At 42.4% G+C, this 27,126-nt stretch overlaps 1 protein-coding gene across 2 annotated transcripts in view; it reads right to left on the bottom strand.

Moving 5' to 3' along the window:
• Positions 1–26,908, bottom strand: part of RBM47 (RNA binding motif protein 47) — a 156,902-nt gene extending 129,994 nt beyond the window's left edge. For both annotated transcript variants that reach the window (XM_035005089.1, XM_035005090.1), the window contains exons 1-2: positions 26,835–26,908; positions 26,530–26,687 (exon numbers count right to left, since the gene is read on the bottom strand). The gene's annotated coding sequence lies outside the window, so the exon portion shown is untranslated. The remainder of the gene's footprint in view (positions 1–26,529; positions 26,688–26,834) is intronic.
• Between the last annotated feature and the right edge of the window lie 218 nt (positions 26,909–27,126).

Here is a 27,126-nt window from a genome sequence, read left to right as displayed (position 1 = left end):
AGCATTTGTTCCCTCCCTCTTTGATGACTTTCACCTATCTATCTGTAGCCAGTGTAGACATGATTTCTTGGTGTACATAAGCCAGAATTCTCAGAGACAGAAGACAAGTGCAACGGAACGTGATGTGCCTAATGAGAGACAGAGGCAAAGCATACTGCTAAGCTGAGAACTTGCAGGAGGGGGGAGGTGACTATCCTTGGAGCTGTTCTTTCTGTCACAGGACAAATGGAATCTGGTGGCTTTGTATGTGTGAGGGTGGGAAAAGTGAGAGCAAGGGGAAAACCTCAGAGCAGAGGAATAAGATATAATCATTCAAAAACTAATGATATGCTGGCTAACTGAACATAATTTTAAAAATATATATATATAATCATTCAGGGACGGGAGATGAGGGGAAAGGTCAATCATTGCTGGTCTCCTGAGATAAGAGAAAAGGAAAAAATTTCTAGGTTATTTAAAAAAAAAAAAAGCCTCTTGTCCATTTGAGCCTGCCCCTGGCCAAGGCACATATGCCTGCATACCAATCTTTCCCCAGCCAGATTATTTACTCTGTGTTTGTGTATGTGAATATGGTAGATGAGGGGTCAGCAAACATTTTTTTTTTTTTGTAAAGGGCGAAATAGTAAATATTTTAGCCATGCTAGGCCATACAGTTTCAGTTCCAGCTACTCAAATCTGCCACTTTGCACAAAAGTAACCATGGACGATACATCTTTACGCTGTATGCCAATAAAACTTTATTTATGGACACCGAAATTTGAATTTTTTTTTTTATTTTTTTATTTTTTTAAAGATTTTATTTATTTATTCATGAGAGACAGAGAGAGAGAGGCAGAGGGAGAAGCAGGCTCCCAAGGAGCAGAGAGCCCGATGCGGGACTCGATCCCAGGACCCTGGGATCATGACCTGAGCCGAAGGCAGACGCTTAACCATCTGAGCCACCCAGGCGCCCCGAAATTTGAATTTCATACAATTTTCAAGTGTCACAAAAGACTGTCTTCTTTTGATCTTTTTTTTCCCAACCATTAAGAATGTAAAAGCCTAAGGGGCGCCTGGGTGGCTCAGTCATTAAGCATCTGCCTTTGGCTTGGGTCATGAGGCTCGGGTCATGATCCAGGGTCCTGGGATCGAGCCCCGCATCGGGCTCCCTGCTCCGCGGGAAGCCTGCTTCTCCCTCTCCCACTCCCCCTGCTTGTGTTCCCTCTCTCGCTGTCTCTCTCTCTCTGTCAAATAAATAAAATCTTAAAAAAAAAAAAGAATGTAAAAGCCTAAGTATTATCTACATGTATATATCATATATAGCAAAGACAAGAAGCCATGCCAGGAAATGGTAATCCCGCATTTAGGGTAAACAACACAGGTGTGAAGAGAGGAAGAGGGTTGAGGTGAAGTTCACACGGGGCTTCAGGCGTCTCTCTAATGTGTCTTCCTTATGTTGGACTGTGGACCCTGGGGTGTTTGATGTTCCACTCCCTGCAATTTTCAGTAGGTCTGAAATACTTCAATAGAACAAAGTAAAGACTCATCGAACACGTGTGCTCAAGTTCATTTCTATTTTTGCAGTCATGACTATGTCAGTAAAAAATAAATTAAATAGCATTTGTCCAGGAAAAACCCATTATTTCAGCTTTTGAATCCCCATACGAGATTTTCCTCAGGATCTCAAGTAATAAAGAACAAGGCACCTAGCAACAATGAATTCACATCTCTCATCCGAAGTATCTTGGTTTTACTTCTGCATAAAGCATTTTTCTGTTTTCTGTAACAGCACCTTTTGATCAATTTAGCATACCAGCTGCTAGCATAACTCTAAAAAACGGCGTATTTTTAAGGCAGAGAGTTATGCTAGGTCCCCAACAGTTGCTTTCTGAAAATTCTTTAGTGTATTATTGCATAGCAGAGTAGTGTGACAAGGATCAAAAGATTAGGAATAATTTCAATTAATTCCTTCTGCTAATATAGGTAGAGGTATAAGCATTTAATTTTGCCTCAATTTCCAATGGAAAACAAAATATACATATCATTGACCAAAAATCACAAAACTTTAAAATGTTGTTTTAAAGAATCAAAACATCACAAATGCTCTGCAGGAATGAAAAACAGAAAATGATGTAATAGGATAAGAGTATAAATTAAGCTATATATAAAAACTCTTTTGATTTAGGGTTTCTACATTCTTTTCCTACCCAATCTCCAGCATCCTTCTGTCCTGTACTCACATGTGTTTAAACTGCAAATGAATATCAGAAAGTCCTTTGTCTGATGGCCTGAAGGAGGATCTATCCTTATAGAATGTAATACTAATGGTCTCACCATCTTTTAAGTTCAGCAAACAATTAGTACTGATAAAGACTGTGCTCTATAACTAAAGTAATTGTTAGAAAAAGAAGTCCCTGGGGCACCCAGGTGGCTCAGTAGGTTGAGCTGCTGCCTTCGGCTCAGGTCATGATCACAGGGTCCTGGGATCAAGTCCCGCATCGGGCTCCCTGCTCAGCAGGGAGTCTGTTTCTCCCTCTCCCTCTGTTCCTCCCTTCCCCCCACCCCCCCCACCTGCTTGTTCTCTCTCTCCCTCTTTCACTCAAATAAATAAATAATCTTAAAAAAAAAAAAGAAAGAAAGAAAAAGAAGTCCCTAAAAGTTCAAATGCCCCAAAAGAGACAAAATAGTAACTTCAGGAGAGGGACTTTCAAACCTAAATAGGTAGTACCACCTCCAACCCAGGAAAATGAGGATTAAGTTCAGCTGATCCTCAGTATGGCCAATTAAAAATGGCTCTGAAACTTTGACTCACTCCTCCCACTGAGAGGTGGGGTTTTTGTCCCTCCACTTGAACTTGGGTGGGCTCTGTGCCTGCTCTGACCTGAAAGTGACAATTGTTCCAGCTTCCAAGCTCAGGCCTGAAGAGACTGGCTGGCAGCTTTGATATCTTCTGGAACACTCATCCTGGATGTGCTTAGCTGATGTGTAAAAAAGTCCAACTACCTTCTAGGAGAGACCTGACAGAGAGGCTTGAGACTGGGCCTGCCAAGATGCCAGGCATGAGTGAAGCCATCTTGGATTCTAGGACCATACTAGACACAAGCTGAATACTACCAACAGATCCCTGTTGATGCATGTATATCAGAAGAATCTTCAGGCTGAGCCCTGCCCAAATCACGCCCAATCATGAGAGATGATAGCTACTCGTTGGTGGTTATTTGACTTACCAAGATATGGGGTAGTATATCCCTTGCTTCATTCTGGAACTAATGTAATCCCTCACCTTTCATTTCTGGACATATGGCTTTCACTGGAAAGGGGCATCTTAGGTGGTATTACTCTTGAGAGTAAAACTAGGTCCCATAGATGAAATTTAAGAGAAAGAAGATTCCACCTAAATATAAGAAAGAACTTCCCAGTAGGGTTTTCCATTCCCAGCCTGGAGTGTCTCATGGAAATGATGATGCAATGATCATTGTAGGAATTCAAGGCCAAGATGGAAGCAGTGAAGTAACACAGCAACAAAACCCTCCAAGTTTGGAGTCAAGAAGACTGTGTCTAGATCTGTTTTGCTATAATTACCTGTGTGTTTTACAGCAAGTTGCTTAACCTCTCTCAATTTGCTCACCTGCCAAACAGAGATATTAGTAACAGCAACCTCAGGGAACTGTAATGAGTGTCTGGCCCATGGGAAGCTCTGGATGCACATATTTATCAGATCATGATTATCACTAATGCTGCAGAAGTATTTCTGCATTGGATGGAATGTTGAACCAGAAAGCCCCTGTGGTCCTGTCCAACTGAAAACATGCTAGATGATACCATGACCACTCATGGAAAGTTTGTGTTTGCCAAAGCTAAATAAAAGAAGCCAAAAACATTTTCAATTACAACTCAATCAAGTCAATGGCATTCTCTTTTTGTTAACTTGAGGTCATTTAATTTGTACTTAAGACCCCTAATTATTTAAGCAGAAAAGAAGCAAAATAACAATGGATGTAACTCACATGTCAAAAAAGCATTGCTTGCTCGTTTGTTGGCTTGACATAATTAATGACAGAGCTTCCATTGTGCGTTCATCATGTAGACCATTCACCACCCTTGCCTCCATTAGTGCCAGTCCCCTTCTGCTCCTCTCTGTTTCTGCAGACTCTAAATCCAAGTACAACTGCTCCAACCCGAGGTGGCCCAGAGTCACCGACAAGCCAGAGGAAATAGCTTCCGTTCAGTCACTTACCAACTCTGTGAGGACTAGTAAGAATTCTCTCTGGGCCTCAGTTTCCCCATCTGGAGAATGGGGATAATAATGAACCTCATAAAGATGTTCTAAAGATGAAATGGAATAATGACTCTAAATGATTCAAATGTTGCAAAACAAAACACAATTGTTAATTGCACAGCCAAACATGGCAATAATAAATCCCAAGACAACTGAGCCAAATGGAAACTGAAAGAAACAGCTCAGAATCTTAGATTCGTCACTAGCTTCTCTGCTTACTTTTCATAACTGCTGTTTATTTCCTTCTGGAAGAAGGCTTTTTAATTAAAAAAATTTTTTTTGCTAATTACTTTTTCTTTCCATTTCTTAAAATACAGACATTTCATTGAAGTACAACATATATAAAGGAAATGTACAGGTTAAGAGAGAATTTTCACCAACTGAACACATCTGTGTCACCATGACACCAGAAGTCCCCCTCGTGTCCCCTCCTACTCACCATCCACCCAAGGCTGACCTGCTATCCTGACTTCCAACACCATAGATTTGTTTGTCTGTTTTTGAGCTTTATGCAAAAAGGGATCTTACATTTTTGGAGTCTGGCTTCTTTTGCCACTGTGTTTGTGAGTTTTAAGCATGTTTTACATGCAGTAATAGGTGTTCATTCTCTTTATATATGGTGTCCTATTGAATGAAGAGACCACGGTTTTTTAATTCATTCTACTATGATGGATATCTGGGTTGTGTCCAGTTTGGAAATATTTTTAATGATGCAAAGGACATTGTTAAACTTATCTTTTGGTGAACATATGTACAGATTTCTGTTGGGAATATACCTGGTTCATAAAGTATGTACATTTTCAGATTTCGTGGATCCCCTTTTGGGCACCAGGCATTTTAATCTGTGCTTATTTTATATTTCTCTCCCTGCTTCCAGGATCTCACTCATTCATTTGACTTCCACACAAAACCAACCCCACTTAGTTTTGTTAAAAAAAGTACTGATCATGTTGGTTATTTCAAAACATTCTAGGATTTAGGAATGCTGTAGTTCATAACACTACCACATTCAAGGTCTCTACTTGTTGGCCCTAACCAATCATTTATTCATTCAGCAAATAATGTTCCCAGCCTTGAGGCACCGTACAATCTTAGGGACACACAAAACAAGTAATAGCAATGTAAGACAAGACATCTCAGAGCCAAGTTCTGGAGGAATCCAGAGGATCAGAAATGATTCAGAGAGGAAAAATTATTTGAGCTAGTCTTAAGAAAGTAGGAAGGAAGAAGACAGGGGAAAGAGCATGGACAGTCAAAGGAACAACATATTTTGTTTTTTTAAAGATTTATTTACTTATTTGAGAAAGAGAGAGAGGCATGTGTGTGTGTGACCAGGGGGAGGGGGGCAGAAGAAGAGGGAGAGGAAAAGAATCTCAAGCAGACTCCCCACTGACCGTGGAGGACAACACAGGGCTCCATCTTGCAACCCTGAGATCATGACCTGAGCTGAAATCAAAGAGTCAGTTGCTTCACCGACTGTGCCAGCCAGGTGCCCCAGGAACAACATATTATAATGAAAAAGCATGATGAGTCCAGGCAGGAGGGAAGCATGTTTGATGTGACAGCCACAGGGAGTACCAATGCTAGATTCAGTCTACGGAGTGTAGACTGAAACGGAGTTTCAAAGGTCCAGTACAGTCTTTGAACCTCAGCCTGCAAACCCCAATATCTCAATAAATATGACACACATGCTAGCATGCAAGTTACTTCGCGTGCTAATGAGTACAGGCATTTCATTTTAATGGTTTGGTTTACTTAAATGCACATTAGAAAAGTACTGGGTTTTCTCTTAAGGTAGTGAGATAAAGTTCCACTTTAAATAAATGTATTCAGGGACGCCTGGGTGGCTCAGTGGGTTAAGCGTCTGCCTTCGGCTCAGGTCATGATCCCGGGGTCCTGGGATAGAGCCCTGCATCGCATCGGGCTCCCTACTCAGCAAGGAGTCTGCCTATCCCTCTTCTCTGCCCCTCCCCCCACGGTAGCCCCCAGCTTGTGCTGTCTTGCACCTCTCCTTCTCAAATAAATAAAATCTTTTTAAAAAAATAATAAATAAATATATTTAAGCAAAACAAAAGTGAGCTGGCTTAAAGAAAAATATGAATTAATTAAATGATGATATGTGTGAAATATGGATATGGGAAAAATTGGAAGGGTAGTAGGAAATGGTTGGTATTAGGAAACTAATACAGAAAGATGGAGAAGGAGGGCCACCTGGGTGGCTCAACTGGTTAAGTGTGTGACTCTTGGTTCTGACTCAGGTCATGATCTCAGGGTCGTGAGACTGAGCCCCACATGCGAGCTCCTCACTCAGTGGAGTCTGCTTATCTCTCTCCCTCTCCCCCACTCAAAAAAATAAAGTCTTCAAAAAAAAAAAAGGAGGGAGATTGAGGAGCAGTTTTTAAATTGGAGAATGACAGGTCAGATGACTCTTTCACAAGAACAACTGCTGAGTAGAGGACGCCCAGTCTCTGGCCTCATCTAACACTCTCCCCTGCACCCCCTTGCCCTTTAACCCCACCCAGACAGTTCCACAGACTGCGCTTGCCTGGCCCCATGACCCCGCCTTTGTGGCAAGCTGGGTGGTGATTGAGCGACGAACTCTGGAGCCAGACTGCTGGATTTGGATCTCCACTGACTGGCTGGTAATGGATAAATTGTGCATCTTTGTTTCTCATATGCCACCTCACTGGGTTGTAACAAGAACTCAAAAAGTTAGTATTTGTAAAGGGCTCAAAACGTGCCCGACATTCAACAAGTACTGTACTACATATATATGCATTCATTAAAATGATGGGTTTTATCCACCCAAAAATCCACCCTCCCTTCTATGCCTCGAAAAAACCTTTCTATTTATTCAAAATTCAGCTGAAACCAAATGTCTACCAACCGATGAACATATAAATAAAATGTGGCATAGCCATACAACGAAATATTTTCAGCCATAAACAGGAATGCACAGCAGATACATACTACAACATGGATAAACCCTGACAACATATATGCTAAGTGAAACAAGCCAGCTACCAAGGCCACATATCGTATGAGTCTGTTTGTAAGAAATGTCCAGAATAAACAAATCCATAGAAACAGAAAGTGGGTTAGTGGTTGCCAGAGGGTATGAGAGAGGGAAATGGGGAGTGACTGCTTAACAGACATGGGGTTTCTTTTTGGGGTAATGAAAATGTTCTGGAATTAGACAGTGGTCATGGTTGCACAACTTTGTGAATATACTAAAAACCACTGAATTTTACACTTCAAAATGGAGACATTCGTGGTAGGGGAATTATCTCCAAACAACAACAACAAAAATCCCAGCTAAAAGACCGTCTCTCCTCTCTGATCGCCCCTTCCTCCGAGCTCCCTGTGCAGATCATGTGCCTTGTTATAGGACAGTAAGTTGGTACAGGTCAGTTATCCCCACCGGAGTGTGAGCAGGTTGAGGGCACGAAGAGTGTCCTGTCCATCTACAGCGCCCCAGAATTTAGCAGAATGACCAGTTCCTCGTAGCTGCTCCAGTAAATGCTTGTCCTATAACAAACAGGACATTACCACTTAAGGGAAGAGCAGATTTGGAGAGTAATTTATTTCCTGAAGCACGCAGGCTCTAAAGTTCCAACCCAGGAGCAAAAGGCCACATGCCGGGCGCCTGGGTGGCTCAGTTGGTTAAGCGACTGCCTTCGGCTCAGGTCATGATCCTGGAGTCCCTGGATCGAGTCCCGCATCGGGCTCCCTGCTCGGCGGGGAGTCTGCTTTGCCCTCTGACCCTACCCCCTCTCATGTGTTCTCTCTCATTCTCTCTCTCTCAAATAAATAAATAAAATAAAAATCTTAAAAAAAAAAAAAAAAGATCGCATGCCCCTGCACAGGGGCCCAACCCTGGTGATTATTAAGACTGTGTACAAAACAGTATAAAAAGCTCTTTCTTTTGCCACTGAGATTGAAACAAGCTTAGACTTGGATTTCTTTTTCTCTCCTGTCAACCAGGCTTGTTTGTGCCAGGCAAACATGCAAATCCTGAATTTAGAGATTGTTGGAGCAGTAACCATCTCTGCTCTGATAATCACTGACCCGCCAAAGCCATTGTTAGCAAGACGGGTACAATCCAAGACCCTGGCTCGGAAGCCACACTCCGGGCGCGCACATGTTATGAAGTCAATATATACACAGCAGAAATCCCACAAACGTGGCACCGCTGAGTGAAGGCGAGTGCCATATATGAACATTCCTTAGAGTCAGTCTGCTAATCCTGCTGTCATCGCTGATTTGGAAAAACAAGAAGACACAAAACATGTGAGCTATCTGCACTGTTTGGATACACTTCCATCCTTTTCTTTTTTAAATTCCAGTTTGTCTGGGGAGGCAGGTGTGAAACTAGAAAGCAGTGAGAACGTTAATTTACAATGCGTGGATTAAACTGTGGCTTCCATGTGAGCTCGGCAGTTTCTTCAAGGAGCCTCGGTGCCACCTCTGTAAAACGGGGACTATGTGTACCACAGGGATGGTGTGAGGGTTAAGTGAGTTAAAGTGAGGGACCGTCGTATACAGAACTGTGAGCTGGTGTAAGGCAACTATGTGGAAAAAGGCAAACACATTACAAAAGAACTTAAAGAAAAACAAATTTAAGAACTCAGGTGGTTTTTCTTCCTTTCTTCCTTTTTTAGTTTCTGTTGTTTGTTTTTTGTTTTCCCTTTCTATAAAGTAAAGTACAGGCTTTGCCCATGACACAAAGTCCTTGTGATCTGATTTCTTCCCACTTTGCCTGATCTCTCTCTGGGCTCAGGGATTCCCCCTAAATGGCAACTACCTACCTGTTTCCCTATCTCTGAGTCTCTATCAAGACTCATTCAAGAAGCACCTCTAATTCTGGAGCCAAATTGCCAGGTTTCAAACTCTGGCTCTGTCCTTACTAAGCTATGTAACCTTAGGTAAGTCACGTAACCTCTGTGTACTTCAGTGTTCTCGTCTGTGAAATGGGGATATTAATTGTATGTACCTCATAGTGTTTTTATGCAGATTAAATGAGTTCATCTCTGTAAAGTGCTTAGAATAGGACCAGGCACTTAAGACATCCTATGTAAATGTTAAATATATAAAAGGTCTTAATTTTTATGAGGAGTTCCCTAAACATCTCCCTCTTTCCCCGCTATGCCTCTTCAGGTGAAACCAATGCTATTGATTCCAGTAGTATCTAGAACATTTCATTTTTAATGTGTCCGTCTGTCTGTACCAGACCATAAGGTCCTTGAAAACAGATCTTTTCTTATTTCTAGAAGACAAATGTAGACACAAAATAGTTTTCAGCAAATCAATGGAGAAATAAGTACCTCTCTATTCTAGAAAGAACAAAAGAACTTTTTTGTTCGTTTATATGTCTCACCTTGCCTGTGAGCTCCTTAAGAATTCAGTATATTTCTTACCCACTTCTCATCTCCAATGCCTGGTATAAAACCTACATGCACTCAGGGAATAAATGGCTGGAGTGATTACTACCAAAAAGGCCAACAAAACACATTAAATTTTCAAGAATAGTTTTGTAAGCAAACTTAAAAGCATTATTCAAGACTTGGGAAAAGCCACAGAGCATTTTAGATTAAATTGTCCAAAATAAAGACAGCATGAATTTTATATATACATATACATATTTTATATATATATGTATGTATGTGTGTATATATAATATGTATTTATATGTATATATAATGTATGTACTATAATATGTATGTATATAACATGTATATACAATATACATATGTATGTATATATAAAATACCATGAGCAACTAAACTAATCAAGCATTGGGTATTAGCTTTCCATATGCCTCTTCAAAACAGAAAGATGAAGACTGAGATAAAACAGAACTCAAGGGGTGCCTGGCTGGCTCAGTCAGTAGAGCATGTGACTCTCGATCTCAGGGTCATGAGTTTGAGCCCCACATTGGACATGGAGCCTACTTAATTAAAAAAAAAAAAAAAAAGAACTCAAACGTCCAAAGCACAAAGGGACAAGAGGGCCAGGGCACAGTTAAATTAGCTACATCTAGAAGCCTGAGGGTAGTAAAACCAGCTGTTCCTAAAGAAGTTCCCCAGAATTTGAATGAATCACTCATGTGGACCAATAATGTATGGGTGTGTAGAGATAATGGTATCTAGGGTCTTGTATCTAACTGACATTCAAAGAGCTGTTAACTAGAAATTCTAGGAATTACCCTAAATGACCTGACCTGGCATAATACAAAGGGTGTTCCACGATTGTAATTAATTTCTTATGGTAACTAGGTGAACGAAGTTTCCCTCAGTTAGGAACAACTGCAAACCTAAATGCATTTATCTTTCTTCCCCAAGTCTACAGGGCATCATCTATCGACAAAAATGTTTCTTCACAGGAAAATGTCAGCCTAGTACATGGAGTTCATTTCTAGCCCTCTTTTAATGTTTGTTGTCTTTCCACAGCTGTTGACAGTGGCCTATATACCAGCACGTGTTAAGAGAGATCTTCTCTCTCCATGGAGTTTAAAAGCATTGTATAAGGATTTTCCATTTTAAATGAATTTAAGATCCAGACTTGATAACGACATAGGATGCTTTCATTCTACTTAACCTAGAGCTTTCAACTGAAGGCATCTTTAGGTCTGAAAAGATTCTAACAAACTTTCTCAAAGCCCGGCTCTGTCAGAAATTTATAAATGACAACACACTCCTAAAAAAAATAAAAATTAAAAAAAAAAAAGCCTAACAAAAGTAGGTATTTTAGTGACATTAGTAGGACCTAAGGAAAAATTCTTAGAACCTGGGAAGGGACTGCAGTGACTAACATTAAGCACTGAACCCGTAGCAAAGAGAAAAACCGTTAATTGGGGATTTTTGCAAAGTGTTAATTAGGGTGCTGGCAAACACTTGCATCCTAAGAACAGAGTTCAGTTCAACTTTGTCCTGACCTTCTCCCCCCAGATCCCTTCCCTGACCCTGAATCTTCAGAAAGGAGATGGGTGTTAAAAACTAAAGGAAGAAACAGGGGCGCCTGGGTGGCTCAGTCGGTTAAGTGGCCAACTCTTGATTTCCGCTCAGATCATCTCAGGGTCTGAAATCGAGTCCCACTGGGCATGGAGCCTGCTTAATATTCTCTCCATCTCCTTCTGCCCCTCCCCCCACCTGTTTGCAGGTGTTCTCTCTCTCTCAAAACAAACAAACTAAAGGAAAAAACACTCTGTTCAAGTTGTATGGGACTACAGTGGTTGTGGCAAGCAAAGACTTGTCTAGAACAGCGCTTCCCAACCCTGGCACTATTGACATTTGGAGACTGGCAATTGTTTGTTGTGAGGCGCTGTCCTGTGCATTGCAAGTTCTTTAGCAGCATCTCCGGCCTCTGCCCATAAATGCCGGTAGCACCCCACCCCTCCCCAACGGTGGCAACAAATAATGTATCCAGACACTGCCAAAAGTCCCCTGGAGGACAGTCTTCCCCAGCAGAGAAGCACTGGTCTCAAACCACCATATATGTCAGCAATATTCTCTATCCCAAATGGGATTTAGGAATCAAGAATCAAGTCTGTAAGAACTTTACAAGATGTGGGCAAGCCATCTAGCAGTTTTCTCCTGTGATTCAATGTCAGGATGACTGCCCTTCTAATTCAACTCCCTTCCCCCCGTTTACCCCTACCACCTTGATCTTCCCTATAGACACCTTTTACAGATTTGATTGCAAGTAAGAGAACTTAAGAGAAATTTGGGGTTGTGCAAAGCATGACTAGTCCCAAATCTTCCCTCCTTTCTATCCAATTTTAAAGGCAAGGAAACTGAATGCCGGTAAGGTAAAGTGCCATGTCCAAGGTCACTTATCTGCTAAGCCAGTGGCAGATCTTGGTAAGAAGCCTGGGTCCTGGTGCATGGATTTTCCCAAACCTGACCTCATGCAGGCAGATTTGCAACAGTCTGAATCCTGACCACTCTTTACTCTGGGCAAGTTGCTTGATCCACAGCGCCTCATTTCCACATCTGCCAAATGAGGATAATAGTAGGACCTACTTCTTAGGGGTGGTTATGTTGACTGAATAAGGTCATGCCTGAAGTGCATACAGTAAGTGCTCATTCAATGTCAGTCATCATTATTAGCCACTATTACTTTCTTTTTTTAACTTTCAACTTCAAATATTTAGTTACAGATAGCTGTTCAGCAAATACCCAGCACAAGCCTCACCTCCTTCTTTCTCTATGTGATCATCAAGAGTACACATTGTAGCAGCTCCTCACCAAAGTCTTCCTTATTAAAAACAGAATTTAAATAAATGACACTACATATCCTTTTGGAAAGTGACCCATCTTTTGCATAAACCCAAACCCAATTAAGCAACAATAAATTTGATCACGCCGCGTGGTGGGCTCCACGGGTATTGCCCCACCAGAATGCAAGGCTGCAGCCATTGGTTTCTATAGCCATGATTACAAAACATTATCCATTGTAACCTCTTCTCCCACCTCCACCCACCAACCCCTAATAATTGATGACTTTTTTAAAACATGACTTTTTTGGACTTAAGTTTTCCAGTGCTTTTTAACAGCATTTTATTTCTACAGATTTAAAAATACATGTTTTTTTGTTTTTTGTTTTTTTTTTTAAGAAAAACCCCTGGTGGGGGAGAAAGGCTTGCAGTGGTGGTACTAAAACAGATAAAGCTTCCCATTCCTCTAAGCTCCAAAAGCTGTATGCCTTATTTGCAATCACACCCCCAGTACTTGCTCTACAAGTCCAAAAAATGGGTTTGCTAGAGATACAGATCAGCCTTTCACAATGTAGTTTAAAGTGTGTCTACACTGGCTTCCAGTTTCCACTTACATAATATGGAGAAGTGCATATTTGCACTTTGTAATGTTAGGTAAGGAAGAGACAAGAAATATATGTGCATGTTCTAAATGGATCTATTTTTTTTAATGAATCCATTTTTAAGTGTCAACATTTACAGCATGAATTTCCATGCCCGTAAGTGATCGTAACTCACAAGGAAATCCAGTTTCATCCTGTAATATTTTTATCTTTTGTAATATGGGATGAATCTTTGTTCATGCATGATTTACACTTAGTTTTCAATATTAAATGTTATTTCATAATGATGGGGACATAATGTGAATTAAAGAAGTTTTCTATATTAAATATTCAATTATCTTGGCATATATATTTATCATACATTAACATATGTTAAGTGTATAATGTAAATGTCAAACATTCAATATTGAAATATTAAATATAAACAGGATTAATCTGAATTAGATCTTTGATGGCTGAAACTATACTTAAGATTTTTAAATTTTTTTTTTAAGATTTTAAAGTAATCTCTACACCCAACATGGGGCCCGAACTCACATCCCTGAGATCAAGAGTCGCCTGCTCTACCCACTGAGCCAGCCAGGAGTCCCAAGATTTTTTTTTTTTTTAATTTTTTATTGTTATGTTAATCCCCATACATTACATCATTAGTTTTAGATGTAGTGTTCCATGATTCATTGTTTGTGCATAACACCCAGTGCTCCATGCAGAACGTGCCCTCTTTAATACCCATCACCAGGCTAACCCATCCTCCCCCCGAGTCCCAAGATTTTTTAACGTTAACCCACCAACAAACACCACCATCAGTTTCCCATTCACAGTAGATACTTAGTGTTAGAATATTATTTTGTCATTTGAGATATATAAATAAAGGTCACGTACCTAACCTGTATTTGCAAATCTGGCCATAGTGAGAAAGAGAGAAATATTAAAATACAAAAGAGCTAGAAGAGGTGCCTCCTGTTTTGCCGATGGCGCTGGATACAAAGGGAAACTAAACATCTCCCTGGCAAGTTTAACAGGCATCTCAGTAAACATGCCCAAACCAGAGTGCTTGACTCCCTCTGCCCCCCTTAAAACTTGCTCTCCTTCAGTCTCCCCCCCAGCACCCAGTAACTCAAGCCAGAATCCTCATTCCCTCCCTCACCCCTACATCCAGGCCATCACCAAATCTTGCTATGTCCTCCAGCTGGTGAAACTCCTGCCATTGCTGAACAGACACTGTAAAAAAGGCAGGAGGAGACACAGAAGAATCTCATGCAGTCAACCCACTTCTCTCCATCTCTATTGCCAGCCTTTCTTGCCTCATCTGCTGGGACAACCTCCCTCCAACCCAGTCTTCACCCAGCAGTCACTTAGATTTTAACTAGCAAACCCCCTTTTATGGCTTTCCATTAGGCTCAAGAGAAACAAAATGCAAACTCTTTCCCATGGTCTTGAAAAGCCTACATACTCTAGGTCTCAGTAACCCCCAAACCCTACCTCATAGCCCTCTGCCCTTCACTCCAGCACTGCAGCAACATCAGCCTTTTATGACCCCCAACATGTCGAGCTTTTTCCAGCCTTAGGACCTGCATAAATCCATCCAAGGATCCTCCTATCCATCAGATACCTTCAGCATCCACCTCCCTGGAGGAGCCTTCTTGGACCACCCAGCTAGGAGAGTCCCACCGACTATCATCTAGTTCCCAGTGGTTCCTTCGTAGTACTGAATCCCATGTCCACACCCAAAGAAAGCCCCATGAGGCAGAGAACTTTATTCCTCCCCTGCATACGTGGTACCCAGTGACTGGCACACAGCAGCGACTTGATAAATAACAGCTGAGTCTGTGTCTACCTAAGAAAAATAGGTCTTTCAATGTCTGGTTTAAACCAGTTTAGTTCATATTCACCTTTTTCTTCAAGTGTACCTATTGACTAGGTCAGTATTTTGATAAATTTTTCTAACTCATAAATAATGACATCAGCGTTGTCTACATAGTATATCATTAAAGATAAGTCTAATTTAACATTTATGTGCTATTCATTTTTAATGTCCCATTCTGTACATACAGTAAGTAATAAAATGATTTGCAGGAAGTACTCTCATAATTAGCTGTTATTAGGTAATATTTAGTTTAATTCCCCAGCAAACTTTCCAGTGACTATCAATTGTGATAATAGCTTTCAAATCAACTTGGAAGTGAAAAAAATCCAAATAATTCTAACTCGGCCACAAGCCACAATCAACAAAAGTCAGAAGTAACTAAATCCAGGATCTTCATGTACCTTCAGCAGAATTTATGTACTATTGCCTGTTTTTTGTTGTTTTTTTTTTAATGCAAAGAACCTTGCTGATGGAGTATATACCCACCTTAAAGACCAGTTCTAGTGTTTCCAAGCTTAGGTGCCACAGGATTCTACCAGCCATTGGAGAAGCTCCTTCCAGTGCCGTGTTACAGCTCTAAAAAATGACAGGTGGACACACAGAGAAGCATGCCACCAAGGACCACGAAATGTAGTTTTGCCAAACCAAGGTCACCGTGCAAAGGGAGACAATGAGGCCAGAGCTCAAGTACAACAGATCAGAGAGTTGTTATGCCGCTCAGTAAAAGGTAAGACAGAGGTTGTGCGCAAACGTGATGGGGAAATATTAAAGACACAGACAATGGCACTTCCACTCTTGTCACATGCCATGTCAAGGCCAAATACCTCAGTGAGCTCTACAATCAAGAAAAATTGAGATGGAGTACTGTAACAGCAATAGGCATTTGGCAAAATCTCAAAGGTCCAAAGAGTTTAAAAAAAACAAAAAACACTTGACAGTTACTTCCAGAACAATCATTAATTATAATTAAATGACAATAGAAAAAGTAGTAAACTGTATAGTAACATGAGTTAGACAAGTGTAATTATCTGTAGGGCATGCAATTCACGAGACTGGTTCAAATCAGGGCTGTAAGAATTAGACGGAAATCACAAAACGACTGCCAAAGACGAGGCTTTGATATGGAAACAGCACAGAGCTGAAATGATTGCGCCATCCCCGACACTCGGCCCTGCCTTGCTCTTTACTTAGTCATCGGCCTCCATCAAGGGCTCCTGGTGGCACAGAAAATAAGGAAACCAGAGAAAATATGGCAGCTTCACAGGGGAGGTCTGGGAGAAAAATCATGCTTATTCAGAAAGATGTGTTTGTGGTTGTATTTTGAGTAGGACACTCAAATTATACTACACTTTCAATCATACTTGTGCTGTGCAAAAGCCTGTTTTACTCATTTATTCAACAAATATTTACTGAGTACCTACTTTGTGGCAGACTCCACCCTAAGGTACTTGGGATACATCAGTAAATGAAGCAGACACTCTAGTGGGAAGAGACAATGAACTACATCATTATACAGCAGGCTAAGAAGTACCAAAAAGAAAAACAGAGCAGGGTAGGAAGATAGAGAGTGCCAACAGGAAGGAGGAAGTACTGCTTTCGATAAAGGGAGGAAGAACAAAGACTTGAAAGAGGTGAAAAAGTGAGCCATGCAGGTATTTGGGGAAAATGGTTCAAAAAGAGGGAACAGCTTCTGCAAAAGCCCTGAGGCATGAAACAGTGGCTACAGCAGAGTAAGGGAATGAGTGAAAGGAGGTGAAGTTAAAGAGGTAATGGGACTAGAAATATAATGCCTCACTGGCTTTAAGTGTGATGGAGAGAGGCATCTCAGCAGGGGACTGACATGATCTGACTTCTGTTTTAAAATAACCCTTCTAGGGCGCCTGGGTGGCTCAATCGGTTAATTCGGCTCAGGGCATGATCTCAGGGTCCTGGGCTGGAGTCCCGCATCGTGCTCTCTGCTCAGCAGGTTGTCTGCTTCTCCCTCCACCCCGTCCCCCTGCTCGTGATCTCTCTCTCACACTCTCTAATAAATAAAATCTTAAAAAATAGTAAGAATAAAATAAAATAATCCTTCTAGGGGCGCCTGGGTGGTTTGGTCAGTTAAGCACCATCTCTTGATTTTGGTCATGATCTCAGGGTTGTGAGATCGAGTCCTGCAGTGGGATCGGCACTCAGCACAGAGTCTACTTGAGATTCTCTCTCTCCCTCTCTCCCTCTCCCTCTGCTCCTCCCCCTGCACTCACGGGCATGCACACTCTCGCTCTCTCTTAAATAAATAAAATCTTAAAAAATATATATAATCCTTCTAGACACCGTGTCAAAAACAGTGAGGGGTTAGGGCAAAGGTGAAAGCAAGGAGAACAGAAAAGCAGTTTCTGCAGTTCCAGTGACTAGTTCATGGGCTATCTCTAGTCAGTGGAGAAAGGGTAAGACCCGAGACAAATTGCCAGGACGTGTGAGAACATGGGTGTTACCACTAATTTCAGGGTCTGTGTGCCTCCTACAGATACTACTGGGGAGTGACTCCTCCTAGGTTCCACTCTGGGAAGGGTGCTGGGAGGATATTCCAAGATCCCCGCCTTCCCAGGCTGGGAGTGCTGTCTCCGAGGGCAGCAAAGCAATTGCAAAGACAGAGCACAAATCCGAGCTGATAAGTTCTGTTTACTCACGGGCAAATCTACATATAATCTGAGGTGGATCCTGGAACCCACGATGAAGGGCAAAGAGCAGAGGAGGTGCCTGAGCCAAACTACTGTTTGCACCAAGTGGGAAGAGCTAACTTGTTACTGGATTCCCTTTGCTCTGCAAATAGGATTTCACCAGAAGCAATTCTCCCAACACTTCTTGATCATCTGTGCTCCTTCCTCAGCACTTTTCCTTGGCCAAGAGTACAGCGCGAGCCCATGGACAAAACCACACCACTGTGGCTCACCGATCTGTGTGTTCACCTGACATTATTTCCTCTCTTGGAGCTCTCTGTTCATGTCCCCTAATTTGGGGAAAATGTTCTTTTTCTTAATAAATTCTCTAATAAATCCTCCTAATCTTGAGAAAATGCATTTCTTCACCTTCTCATAGTTACCTAGTAACAGGTCTGAGCTTTTTAAAGGATATTAAAGAGCAGAAAAAAGAGGAATAAACTTTTAGACAATGCAATGGGTACACCATAAAATTTCACCCCCTCTCTACCCCTGGCCTCCCCCACCCTGCCCTGCTTTCAGAGGCTGGACTGTGGATAGGGCTTCTGTTCTGGCTCAGCCCTGCCTGAGTTCGCTGCAGCTCCATCATATTCCCTCTATTTAGCAATTTGGGGTAAAATGCTTGTGGGGGAAAAAAAGAAGTCATGCAAATAAAAATGTGTAATCAGGGTGCCTGGCTGGCTCGGTCCGTAGAGCATGTAACTCTTGATCTCAGGGTCCTGAGTTCAAGCCCCACACTGGGGGTAGAGCTTACTTAAAGAAGAAAAAAAAAAGTATACATACCCATGGAATGCAAAATGCCAAGATTTTAGATGGCAATGTATCTGAGCTAAGATATTCTTTTTTTTTTTTTTTAAGACTGTATTTGTCAGAGAGACAGAGAGAGAGAAAGCACAACCAGGGGGAGCCGGAAGCAAAGGGAGCGGGGAGAAGCAGGCTCCCCACCAAGCTGGGAGCCCGATGCCAGGCTCGAACCCAGGACCCTGGGATCATGACCTGAGCCCAAGGCAGGTGCTTAACCGACTGAGCCACCCGGCGTTCCTGGGCTAAGAAATTCTTATTTATCAGGCACTCAACTATAAACTAGAGACACTGAGGAATATAAATATTATTCAGATACAAATCCTATCTCCAAAGAACTTAGTTTGTGTTCGGTAGGGAAAAGAGTGAATGTACAAAAGTAAGAAGTGATATAAAATGCCATGAGAAATACACAGATAAGGCACTGTGGCAGTTCTAAGACAGGTCCATATATTATACATTATGATTATGACTAGCTAATACTAACCAACAAAAGTCATAATAGGAACTATTTAAGTTTGACGTATTTAGGGTTCTTTTCACAAAATATTTCTATTTTGCGTTAGCCCTTTCTGGAAATTTTTTTTAGAGGTTTAATTTTTTTTAAGTCACCTGTACACCCAATGTGGGGACTTGAACCTCCAACCCCAAGATCGAGGGTCCTATACTCTACCGACGGAGCCAGCCAGCCGCCCCACCATTTCTGACGATCTATACTCAGTCTTTTTTTTTTAATTTATTTTTTTATTCTTATGTTAATCCCCATACATTACATCATTAGTTTTAGATGAAGTGTTCCATGATTCATTGTTTGTGCATAACACCCAGTGCTCCATGCAGAATGTGCCCTCCTCAATACCCACCACCAGGCTAACCCATCCTCCCACCCTCCTCCCCTCTAGAAGCCTGTTTGTTTTTCAGAGTCCATAGTCTCTCATGGTTCATCTACCCCTCCGATTTCCCCCGCTTCATTCTTCCCCTCCCGCTATCTTCTTCTTCTTCTTTTTTTTTTCTTAACATATATTGCATTATTTGTTTCAGAGGTACAGATCTGAGACTCAACAGTCTTGCACAATTCACAGCACTTACCAGAGCACATACCCTCCCCAGTGTCTATCATCCAGTCACCCCATCCCTCCCACCCCACCCCCCACTCCAGCAACCCTCAGTTTGTTTCCTACAATTAAGAATTCCTCATATCAGTGAGATCATATGATACATAATCTATACTCAGTCTTCAGCAGGACACTTGGCGGTGTCTCACCAACAGATATAACAGTTATTATTCCTTTTGTTTCTAATCAACATCTTTTGTTTACCTAGAGAGAGAAAAAAAGTGTACCTTGCTGATTCCAAGTAACATTTTTCTCCATACAACTAAGATACAAAAACCAAAAGTAACTCAGCAAAATAGTGCCTGTGTTCAATGGCAATGGCCACTTGGTCAAAGCCAAACTGTGAGGTTAAGAAGAGAGTCCTGGGGGCGCCTGGGTGGCTCGGTTGGTTAAGCGACTGCCTTCGGCTCAGGTCATGATCCTGGAGTCCCTGGATCGAGTCCCAGGATCGAGTCCCGCATCGGGCTCCCTGCTCAGCAGGGGGTCTGCTTCTCCCTCTGCCCTCTTCCCTCTCATGCTCTCTGTCTCTCATTCTCTCTCTCTCAAATAAATAAATAAAATCTTTAAAAAAAAAAAAAAGAAGAGAGTCCTGGATTCCAACCGGCAGAAGAGGTCGTGAAAGAAAACTCTTATATATGAAGGAGGATGGTGAGGTAAGAACTCAAACACAGAAATACATCAAAACATGGTACATGTGCCCATCACGTTGACGATGTGCCACATTATACTAACTTCATGCCCAGCGCCATGCCAATCTCTGCTCGCACAGTAATCTGGTTATTCCTTGTAACAGCCCTGTCAGGTGGGCATTTTACAGCTGGGAAAACTGAGTCATGGAGAGAGTTTTTCTGGTTTTGTTTTTGTTTTGTTTTTAGGTAACCGCCTCAAGTCCCCTGGCTCCTAAATGGCACGGCCAGGATGTGAATCAAGGCAGTTCATACTCTTGAGCTACTCTGCCAATGAGTTTGAATTTAGTGCAACTGTTATCCCTTTTCCCCAAACTGTTGTTTTCACTCTGGCTAGCCACCTCTTCTTTCTTTCCCCGTGTGACCGAATTTTGCTGATTACCCTGAGAACAAACTAGCCTGCAGAGGTGAGCTCTCCTCTGCGTCAGCATGCTGCAGCTTTTGTCTTCTAGAATCTAACTGTAACTCCAAGGAAAATTCCCAACAACCACATTCCTCCCTGGGAAAGTCTACAATAATGAGATCATCTGCATGGAGAAATATATCATAGATATCAGCGGGTAGAACACACACACACACACACACACACACATCAGGCCATTGGATTTTCTGTTAATAAGAAGCTGAAGCACCTCATTGAGTTTCCTGTGCCACCAAATCGTCCCAGTTAAATTACACAAAGGCAACTTTGTCTTGGGAAGCCTACTGAGAAGATGCACCTAATCTTGGCAAGAGCTTGGTGTACCAAGGACCATGTTATTATTTTTAAAAATAAATGACAATAAACAGAAAGAAATATTCGTTAAGCCGTCTTTTCAACAGCCACAGCGCTATCATCCCTACTTTTAGAAACATGAATATTTGACCTGAGCGTGAAAGGCTCAAATAAACATTTTCAGAATGGCAATCAAATTGATCTCAGAGAAGAAGCACCTGAAAAAAAAAAAAAAATCTTCTTCATTTTATTAGATTTTTTTTTTCTTTTGGCATGATGTGAAATGCTTTACAAAAATGATTGAGCCGGGTCTCAGTGCTCCGAAAGGTAGATATTTTTATTCTAATTTTTACAGGTTGGCATTTCCTTGGTCAGGTAGAGAGGCATCCTGTTCCTGTTTTGGTGCACAATGCCCCACATTCATTGTACCCCAACCACTGTTCATTGGCACATATAGTTAACTCTTGCTCACCCACGTATGGATTATCCAATTATCCATAGTTCCTGGGATCACGCTTTCTCCCCAGTTGGTGGACAAAGAGGAGCAAAACTATTAGCCAAAGCAAAGCACAATCAGGAAGCTAGAACCATCAGCAGCTCCCCTTTCATTCAACACATACACACTGGGTACCTACCATGGTCCTAGTACTGGGCCATCATGTTCCTAAGAACCACAAACGTACAGTATCCTCAAAGACAAATGGCTTTATTTGAGGAGACTGGAGATGGTTTTCTTGATTAATGTGAATACATATAACTTATAAATAAATTATATATTTTGCCCTACCAGGAATCTGCTGAGACCAAAGGACTGACATTGTCCCAAATCACAAAGGGTTTTCAGGGTTGCACCAGCCCTTTGTCCTCTCCTGATGTCATCTCTCTTAAATGGCCTTCAGAAAGGTAGAGATTATACTTCTGATTTCTAAAATGACTCCACTCTTAAAACATGCTAGGGTTTATCCAAAGAGCAACCATAAACTACTGTCCATTCTGGTAGAGTATCAGTTTACTTATGTTTTATATTGTACAAACATATGAACTGCATACATCTAAACATACCTACAAATCATTTTTTCACTAATGAAGTTCCCGTGATGACAACGGAATATTCACAACCACGAAACAGAATGCTCGTATCATACACAGAAGCCACACAAACTGAGCTGGGATTTTTTTTTTCCAGGTGTCCTTAAACCATGGCAGAAAGTAGAGAAAAGGCAGAGTGAAAAGCAGTAACGCGGTTGAGAGTCCACCTTTTGTAATCAGTTTCCTTATGGTCCTACCAAGGGATGATACCTTGAACGCGTTCAAATTAGCCCATCTAGTGCACTGTACTAGGAGCATCTGAATTACAAAAGGTGGGGGGGTGAGCCTCTAAATCCTACAGTTGCCAGTTCACCCGCCACAATTTGAGGGCATTAATAAATCTCCACGGGAGCTTTCCAGCGCATTCCACATTACTAACAGTATTTGGAACTCACCTGTTTCTTAGCCACGTGATCCCCCAGACACTCTCTCCCCTTCTACTTTTACTGGAAAATTCCTCCCTCACCCCTTTTTCAGGACAAAATATAAAAGGTCCTAAAAAGAAGGGGCACGCGACTGCTAGGGGAGAGAATATCTTGTCCCTCTGTCTCCTCTCCCCCATACAGATGCTGACAGAAATGAAGGAGAAGCAACTACGAGAGAAGAAACCATCAGAAATCCAGTGCAGACCACCTCAGGAGAGCTTTCCTGACAAGACGATTCAGACCACACGCAAAAAGTGGCAAGGTGCCATTTCCCCCTCAATCCCTCTAGCCTGAGAGGTTTCCAGCAACCTGAGGTGGCAACTGAACAATTACTTATTGTCATTCCTACGACAGTTCTTTTTTGGAGAATCGGAAGGCCTCCTACCTCACAACTCAAGTCATTCCTGCATTGCCCTTCTTGAAAGTCCTTTTTCCATTTGTTCTTTGAAGCAATTACTCCGAGCAGGTGGTTGGTTGACTAACACGTACCTCTTACAACCCTGAACCAGAAAGTCGACACCATCGTAAGACACAGATGCTCCCAAGGGGAAAAATATCTCTTCATCAAGCCAGAGGTTGAAACGTTCCAATAACCTTTAACTTGGAACCATTCTGCCAGCCACTTTTTAAGCTGCATTCATGTCTTCATTGTAACTTAAATGTTTGGCACACAAATTCTAGATTTAGGCAAAATACATCCTTTTTCTAAATCTTATGAATCCCAAACTTAAGCCCTCTTCAGAGTACATTTTTTCTAGGCTTATGCATCCTCTGGGAAAACGTACTCACAGTTTCACTTGAACCTCGTGTCCAATTTTGGGATCCCTCTCCTCCTACCAGCACCCCTACACCTAGTCCTCTGCCTGTTCCTGAAAAATCGGAAGGGGCTGGAAATGTGAGGTGGAATCCTGTCTGAAATAGGCAAACACTTTCCTAGCGCAGTCAAAGCTCAATCATTTGGGACTCCTGATCTTATCAAATCTTCAGATCAGGAGTAGAATTTGGAAGGCAAACGCATTTTGTAAAAAAAAATAGTAATAATTTCATCTACTTTAACCTTCTAATCTTTGTTTAAATTACCTAGAACAGGTTCCATTACTAATAAACCAAAGACAACAGTCTACACTGAATGTTCTTATCATGTGAGGGGAAAAAAAATGTGAGTAGTCTTATTAAACACTAGTTAGAGCAAGTATATAGGACACGTGTCCAGAAGCGGTTTCCCTGCTTTCTATCTTGAGTCTATCTTTGTCACCAACTGTTTTGGTCACAATCCTTTTAAAATTTAGCCCACAGCAGCGCAACAGGGAATCAAAAACAAATATGTCGACTATTAAAACTATAGAGACTGGAGCATAATGATGATGCCAGACTTTCAATCCTACAAGCGTCAGAAAATTCACGAACCAAGAGGAAGCTAAAGTATCTTCAAAATTTGATTCATTTTCCACGTACGCTCAAAAAGACTCTTGAACACATGAATTTATGAGTAGCCTAGTCAGGTAAAGAAGCATGACAGTGAGGCTGGCAGCTTTGTTGTCGACAGCTTATTTCCTCATTTAACAAATCTTGAACGTTAATAATGAAGCTAGGCTTTGGTGAAATTTCTGATTCCTCATTCTCCCGTATGCAGTTATTAAGACAAAGAGGCCAACGGTCTCCCTTATCAGACCAGGGTGAACGAAGGGTAAGGTGGACGAGAAAGAATACAAAACCCATTTCTTTCTCTTCCTCCTCCTTTTTTCCTTTCAGACTGAGTTGGTTTTGTTTCCCTCCAAGATTTCAGACCATCAATCTGACCAAGATCGCTGTTTAAATTAACAGCAACACAAACTCCCACAAAGTGCTATCCCGTCGTCTCTCATCCCCACTGACAACCTTTCACCTGTGAGAATCGAACCGGCACCTGCAGTTCTCAAACGCTCTTGGTCTAAGTGCAGTTGTGCTTAAAACTTCTTCATGTTTGGGTTGTCAACCCTTGGCTTTCTCTCCCCTGAAAAATGTGTATGAGTCCAGCATTAAAACTTTTAAAGAACAGTTTTGTTTTATTTTTTTTTTTTGCTAAGTGAAATAAAGAACACATTTCTAATCTGCATTCCTGCTAAAGACAAATGAGTCATTCAGATGCCATTAGAAAAAAAATTGCTTGATTTTTCATAAAAACCAGTATGGCCTTTAAGTAAATACCTTGAGGACGCTATCTTTCCATCACTTTGATAAGCCTCAAGAAAGAAGCCACATCCCCAAATGTCTTGGGGCAGTATCCAGGAGCAGATGAACTTTTACCTAATTAAAAAAGTGAATCATTTATTTGAAAAGTTCCACATCATTTATTTTAACTGATTTCTTCAATATCCGGCGACTGGTGGTTTGTCAGCTGTCATAATTCATCAGCCCTACACTTTTATGCAGACTGAATTTGTAACTTTAAACAACTAAGCCTCCTCTGCTCAATGTTACCTTTGGAGGTAAATTACTGCAGCAAGACATTCCTCCTCATTCCCCCCACCTTCACACTTAAATGCGCTAGATGCCTGTCACGAAATTTCCTCAATCTCACTTTAATAACCTGATTCTAAAAGTCACCTGTGCCTCTGCATGGCCCAGTCATGTGTTTTCAAGGGTGAAAAAAAAAAATCTGTTTCTTGTATGGAAAAGGTTTCATCACCAGAGGAAACATGATGGGGCTGACTGTATATGATTTTCTGCTTTTCCAGAAGCTGACGCTTTTAAAATCTTTTTATAAACCATCTCTTTCCCACGAAACATACCAGAGTTGCAAGGAGAGCGTTACAATGAGGGAGATCAGGGCTGAAGAGAGAAAAAGAAAAAAAAAAAAAAAATTCAAAACTGCGACCCAGATGTAAGATTAAGGGAAGGTAGTTAGAAGGATTGCCAAAAACCACCTTACCTTTGTTATGTATCTGGAGTCGCCCACTTCAGAAATTAACACCACTCACAGCCCGGTAGCAATTTACACGGCTAGGAAGTAACCTACAACATCTTCTCCGCCTCCCTCTTTTTAATGTAAAATCAAAATAAGGAGTGTCCAGCTACTCCCCACCGCGCCGCTTAAAGCAACAGATCGTTTTAGGCTTAACTCCCAGGCCCCGGGAATTCCAGTTTGTCAGAACGTCTTAACCTTGGAAACCTGCGGAGAGCGACTCTCCACGAGGACGACTCCCCAAGCCCCGGCTTCTCACTGTCCCAAACTGCACATTCCAAAGTGGGAAGCAGGAGCGATAACCAGAAGGCAGCTCTCGGGGGCTAAATTCCTGGCGGGAGCGAGAACTTGAAAGCGAGGCGATTCCACTGGCCGAGCGGCGCGGGGTCCGCAGCCCGGGGGGGAGACGAGCTGGCCCCGGGAGCCCGGCTGCGTCGGGCGCCGCGCACGGGGAGCGCTCCGGGTCTGGTCTGCGAGCTCTTCCCTGTTCCCCTCCTCCCCCTCCCGCCGCCCTCCCCCAGCCGAGGCCATTCGCCTCACAGTAGCAAGGTTGTCTCTCGTCTACTCCCTTCCCTTAAACTCACCAAACCAGATTTTTACTCCCAACACCGGCAACTTCCCGTAAATCTGCACTGAAATTTTATCCTGCTCGCTGAGCCTCCGCTGGCTAAAGGCCAGTGCAACATTCCTGTTGTTTTAGGAGCTCAGATACCTTTGAAGGTTAAGGGGGGTGGGGGGGGGGGGAATCTGCCCGGATGGGAGAGATTTGGGGACTTCACCAGACAGGCTTCTCTCCCCGCTCCAAAAGTCACATCCATTTCTGACATCCAGAAACGGCCCCAGAAGTGGCACCTGCTGCGCCTGAGGACATCTGCCCTCAGACGTCTGGCCCCCTTTGGGCTGTTCAGAGAAACGAAGCAGAACCATGTTTGAGGAATAAGGAACCTGCTGTTGAATCACGAGCAGATCGGTACCCCCCCCCAACCCTGTTCTTCCCCGTCCGTCCCCCCACCCCCACCCCCCGCCCGGTACTCGAGCCGTTTAACCAGGTAATGTCACAGCCAGCCCCGCGGCGGGCCCGAAGGCGGGGGGGGCCTCCCAGAGTGTCCTTACCTGAGGCACAGCAGCGCTCGCACGGGCGCAGGAAGGAACGTCACGCGGCCGAAACCCTGACCTTTGCCGGGGCCTTCGCAGCAGGGCCTGGGGCCTGGGCGCTGCTCGTTCAGAAGTGGCTCATTTTAATGCGCCCTGACCTAAAGTTACAGCTGTTTCTAGAAAGGGAACAAAAAACACTGCCTTTAAAAACAGCCGCCGAGCCCTCCCTTAACCTTGCCTGATCTCTGGGGACTTGGCTCTAACCCCCACCCCAGCCCCATCCCAAAGAAACCCGCAATCCGTGCCCCACCCCTTCGCGTTACCTGTTTATACAAGAGTTAAGGAGCCTCACGCATTTCAATAGAGCGCTAAGCCTGTTTGTAGGCGCGTAACCGGCCAACAGGAATCGAATTCTGTGACTAAACAAACTAGAAGAGGAAGCAGGCACCACCAGGAACCTAAAACGGAGTTGTGATTTCGGGTTGCAGTGTCACCAACTGAGAAAAAAAAAAAAAGTATTGTTTCTCACTGGGCTATTTTAGTGAAGGACTAGTCCAAAACTGTTTTTCTGCTGGTTAAATGAGTGAGTACATAGGAAGAGCTTAGAACAGTGCC

The sequence above is a fragment of the Mirounga leonina genome, unplaced genomic scaffold, assembly GCF_011800145.1.
Source record: "Mirounga leonina isolate KUSES-001 unplaced genomic scaffold, KU_Mleo_1.0 Mir_129, whole genome shotgun sequence".
In the NCBI taxonomy this organism is placed as follows: Eukaryota; Metazoa; Chordata; class Mammalia; order Carnivora; family Phocidae; genus Mirounga; species Mirounga leonina.
This window is presented reverse-complemented; position numbering and strand designations above follow the sequence as displayed.